Source organism: Vigna angularis, chromosome 9, assembly GCF_016808095.1.
Source record: "Vigna angularis cultivar LongXiaoDou No.4 chromosome 9, ASM1680809v1, whole genome shotgun sequence".
Taxonomy (NCBI): domain Eukaryota; kingdom Viridiplantae; phylum Streptophyta; class Magnoliopsida; order Fabales; family Fabaceae; genus Vigna; species Vigna angularis.
Window position 1 is genome coordinate 17,334,992 of NC_068978.1, and position 6,000 is coordinate 17,340,991.

Genomic DNA, 6,000 nt, shown 5'->3' on the forward strand with positions numbered 1-6,000 from the left:
CTACCTTTCCTAACATGATATTGTCTTTCATCCCACCACTCACTTGCATGCTCTTCTAACTTAGAGAGATATATGCTAAGGACATAATATTCACTCTCTTCATAAAACCAAGGATTTATTTTATCAATTTCTTTTTCCCAAGCTAGATATGTTAATGCACCTATGTCTTTACCAAAGAATGGAAGATTCCTAGCTTGTTTAAACATTTCATCAACATTATCTAACCTAGAAGACCTATATCAACCATAAGAAGACATCTTTGTTTTTAAAAGTTTTCTTAATCTAAAGGGTTCAAAACTTTCACTTAGACAAGTCCCAAGTAAGAGAGGTGAGCTAAAGAGCTGCTTAAGTACCAAGTCTTGCCTTGCCAGAAATGTCTTAGGCTACTAACTAATTACCCCTTAAACTAAAATCACCTTTAGAAACAAAGTATACAACTCAAACAATCACAAACAATTAATCACAATTAAAAGACTAGACTCTCGGACTCTAATGTGATAAGGCTTAGAGTTTAATCCCTTATAGCCTAAATCACCCCTAAACGTGAAACACAAAATCAAACAAACACAACACTTAAGAATCCAGCGGACTCTAATGACCCCTACGAGAAACACAAATCAAATCACACAGTCATCTATCTACCTATGCTAAATTTAAAGCAAGTAAAGTTGCCAAGAGTTTGAAAGAGCACCAAGGACTCTTCCAAATACTTGGACTTTTTAAAGGCCTTTTACAAAACAAAGCTAAAGCTAACAGTGACTAACACAAGCCTATTAAAAACAAATTGAGGAAAACAATTACAAAAAACAAACTATGCTACTATCCTGGTCCACTTCTCCATTTTGCACGAAATCTTCAAGAGTCTAAATATTCCTTTCAACTCTCATCCTGAATCCAGAATTTAACTTGTCCAATTCCTGCAACACAAATGAATTCAAGGCTGCTGTCACTTACACCCTTAGTAAAACTAGTTTGCACAAAAATATAGGGCAGTAAGAACTTCCCTTTCTCTTGGCTGCACGAGCTTTCTAGTGAGATTCTGCAGCTGCTCAATTAAACTCCTGGACAATTTGAATTCCAATGAAAACAACTCTGCACAGATAATTCACACCAATTCAGCAGATCATGTAATTCAACAATGAACAATTTAAATCCAAAACAGTTTAAACAGTCAGAAGCAATTAAACTAGATAACTCCCTTTAGTTCAAAGCTTCCACATTAAGTGCTTAGGTTGTTGTTTTCTCAGTAAATTTCTACTCAAGCTAAACTCTCAAATATCAGCTCTGCACACACAAAAATCAAACCAGATTCTATTAGACACATGCAAATGGTCATTATACTAGATTCAAAGAAATATAATTCTAAGCTGAAACCAAACTGATTAACAACCACCCCAGTCTAATCAAAATCAGATTAATCCAATACAATGCAGAACAATTCCAATTTAAAATTCAGATTGGCTAATCCTAGTGTACAAAAACTGTCATACTAGATTCAACACTTGAAATTATGCTAATCAAAGACAAGCTATAACAAGAATAGTTCAACCAAAACAAAAGAAATTTAAGGTGAAAGAAACTCCCTTCAGTTCAACACTCCCACGTGAATTGTTTTTGCTTCTGGTTACTTAAGCTAAACTCTGTTGAAGTTCTACAACTGTATCAGTGAAGGTTCTGGTCTGCACTCCCAAAGCCCATTCAGTTCAAGTTTCATGAGACTCCTTGTTCAACTTCTTCACTGTTGCAGCTTTTTGTAATTCACTCTTGACACAAAACCACCTATAAATGGCAATCAAAACAAAAACTGCACAAATCTAATTGGTAAGCACAATTCAGATTCAGAACTGAAGTAAGAACACACTCTCAACAAGGATATTTGGCTTTAGATGCAGCCACACAAAGCTCACAAAAATCAGTCTCTCTTAAAGCTTAAAGCACTCAAAATGGAAAAGTTTGGAAGGGAGATTCTCCCTTGGCAGTTCAAAGCTGGAGAGTCTTTCAGACCACCACCTCCTAAGATGCTACCAAGCACACAAGCCTTCTTTCAAATTCCAGAAACCAAAGTATAACAGCTTCTCAAACAAGAATGGCTAGGCTAAAGTCAGAAATCAGAAACCAGAACAGATCAGGACAGCCACAAGACAATGACAGCACAACAGATAATGAAACTGACTCAAGATCAACTCTAGATCAGATTATGAAAACAAACAAAGCTCAAATTAGAATAGCAGATCAGAGTTTACACGTGCAAGACAAAACCAAGACAGCCAACAATTGACAAACAAGAAACAAAGCTTTTGATCAAAGTAAGCACAACAAATAGAACCTAAGGAATAGATCTAGAACAGATTTTAAAAACAATAAAAAGGACTTAAGTTGAACCAGTTATGATTGAAGAAAGTTATATCTGATTTTGGCAGAGGTAGTTTACTGAAACAGTGAACACTATTGTGAATTGCACCAGTTCTCCTTGCTTTTTTTTTATCACAATTTGATATCCAAATCTGAGTTGGATAACACTTTAGAACTTGCTATTTTCAGTCACAGTTCACAACAGATCACTTAATCAGATTTGTTTTTCAAAGGAAAATGAACATGGTTCAACGCAAAGAAACTATCCAAAGGAAAACAAGAGACTAATCACTCTCAACCACAATTATAGTTTCAAATACTACTGGTTTAGGCTTCCTTGAGTGACCAAAATGTATTCTCAATTGCAGAATTGATAGCAAAGTGAAAACAGTGAATGAATATTATGGATCACAAACTCAGAAGTTCAAACTAAGTTCAATCACTGTTGTAAACAATTTTAATGCAATTCTGCAGATTCATATACCCCAATAGATGCCAATGAAACAAAGACAATACTGGAAAAATTTAAATCAGAACTTGGCAAAGAATTTAACCAGTATGAATGACTCACAAACTCTTCAAAGCAAATTCCAATTTCGGTGTAATTGGTGAAAAACTGTGTTGATGTTAGTCAATTGCACCCGAGCTCACAATTGAAATTCATCACTCATTTGGTGTGCAATGACATTCACATTCAAACACATTTCAGATCATGAATTGCACAATTAGCACATGATACATCATCAAATGCTGCCACAGAAATCTGTCATCGAACTCATTCAATTGAATGTCACGGCTCTTAATGATTGACAAGATTCAAACAAGGCAGATATCAAATCAAATCATGAATTGAAATGAAATATAAAGAATAACAAAATAAAACAAAGCACAAGACTAAAACATGACAGAAATGGATTTAGAAAATAAAAACTCAAATAAAGTGAAATCACCGAATAAAATGAAAATAAAACTCAAAGTAATGACTCAAGGCATAGAACAAGTCAGAACACTCAAGACAATGAAGGAAAATGATGAACACCTCAGAAATGAAAAGAAACAACACAAAATACTCAGAATCAAAATCAAACCGAGACATAACTTGACACAAAAACAGAGACGCGAATCAAACACAAGAACAGAAGAATCGAAACAACTCAAAAATGGAAGAAACTCAGAACAGAGACGAACCGAGATACTTACCTTCGAAGCGTGTTCGACCTTGCTCTGAATACCACTTGATGGACGAACGCCCGAGGAGAGGTCGACGACGCGACGCGGACTCCTTCGAAGCTTCCTCCAGATGTGAACGCAGCGGAGAAAAACAAAAAAAAACTCAAAGAAGAACAAGAAAAATAGAGGGTTAAATTCGATAGAACCCTAGAAATGGAAGGAAACCCAATATTAACCGATTAATCGGTTCAAAATGAAGATTGAACGGTGGAAAATGGATTGAATCGAGAAACAAGGTTTGATCGGTGGAAATTGTGAAAAATATTGTTTCAATTGGTGAAATCGAAGGAAACCTAAGGAAGAGGTGTTTTACTCGAAAAATAGAGAGGAAGCAGAGATCTGGAGATGAGATGAATTAAGCTAGGGTTTGTAGCGAGATTACCTTAAGGTGCAAGTTGGGGTTGAAACGAGAAATGGAATCTCGCGAGGCTTCGATAGGTAGGGGACGCGAAGGAGTATGGTTTTGTGAAGAGAAATGTGTTGCGCAAATGAAGAATCCTCTCTGATGCGCGAGAGATTCAATGCAAATGAAGGAGATGGCAATGAAAGGAAGGTGTGGCGAGGCTTTGCGCGAGAGAAAGGAAGACGAGGGCTAAGGAGCGCGGATGAGCAGATTGAAATAACGGTGATGATGTGTGATGAGAGAGAAGCACGGTGGAAAGGAAGTGAAAGTGAGAGAGGTGCTTGGAAGGTGGCTAGAGGGAGTCTTTGGACTCTCTAGCCTGACTTTCAAGAGAGAATTGTTTCTATTTCAGAAAACTTAATTCTCATTAATTTCAAAAGTGCTAATACAAGAGAGGAGTTGGGTATTTATAGTAACCCATGCTGCTTAAGAGCTAAGCTAGGAAAAGTAAAAATACAAGAGGAGGACTACGTCAAGGAGGATTCCATCACAAAAGTTTGGAGAAGATGGATTTATAGCTTCATTCCAATCATCCCATGGTGATAACAATGAAGGCTGATCATCAACCGCTTAACACAGATCATTGGACACGTATACAACACTTGTAGAAGGTATTGGATCAATAACTGACATGTTCTACACTCGCTGTTGGCAGAATGACACCTCACACACGCTTGGCGAAGAAGGTTTTGGGCTAAGTGCAGCCTAATCCAGAAGGCAAACTACTCCTTGCTCCAAATGAAGTAATTCTTCAATATTTCTTGCTTGGAAGTTTCTTCTAGGTCCTCTTGAAGTCTCATAAGCATTCCTCTAGTAATGGGGCCTTGATTGCAAGGTGGAATTGGTTCCAAATCATGTTCTGTGTTCCTTCTGGTCACTCCACAAGTAATGGGTCCTTGAGTTGTTATTGGGCTTAGGCTTAAGTCATCATTTATGCTATTAAAATGGGATATTACATACAATATTTGAGGGATATTTGTGAAGTCCCCTAAATAACCTCCTTATGTCACTATAATAAATCCCATAGAAAAGGAAGTTCTTCTTCTTCCTAAGAAAAATCTCTTCTATGATTTTTATCTTCTCTTTTCAATAGTTCTTTCAAAATGAATTTCTCTTTAAACAAAGCCTATCTTTGAAATCACCACAAAGAGCTCTACAAAATCTACTGATCAAAGTTAATAATAAAGTAAGTTTTCGTCTCCTTAATTTCTAGTAGCTCAATTTGTGTTTTCTCTTCTCATGGCCTTTATCTCAATTGCATGTGAAATGTTTTGACTCCTACGAACTTGTTGCGTTAGTGACTCTAACCATGTCCTCAAAATTGTTATTTTGATCTCTCGATAGGTATAGTTGGGTTTTGTGGGAGTTAAAGCAATAGGAAGGTGTTTATGCTTTTTACACTAGTGCAGAAATGACCTTTAACGTCACCCCGTAGACGTCGGTCCTCCAAATAACCAACGTAAATTATTGACCGGTGGCATTTTCGTAAATAAGTGGGCATATAGACGTCTGTTAGGAGGGGCCCTGACGTTTGGTAGGTGAAACGTTCCCCTAGACGTCGGGGCCCCGCTAAACTGACGCCTAAAAGACCCTCGAATATGAATTTTTAAATCAGAAAGACGCCATATTAGTTAGGGCCCCGACGTCTATACTATTATAGACGTCAGCGCCTCCAAGCACCCGACGTCTACAGCCAGTTATACTGCAAAACGCGAACCCGCGAGGAGTTACGCTCACTATTCATCGTCTTCCTCGTGTTTTCTCTCTGAGACATTGCATTTCCAGGTGCATTTCCTCTCTTTTGGATCGTTTAAATTTACTTTTACTCCGATCAAATTACTCTTTGATGAAATATCTTCCATTTGAACCGATTAAAATTCATTTTCGTTACGTTTTGGTGCAGTTTCTGGCGTGTGCTTGGGCGACACTTTTGACTCTTTTGGGCCTACGTTTTTGGGCGTGCATTACTCCATTTCCCTGCATTGCTTTTTTAATCTGCTAAAAAGGTTAGCTTC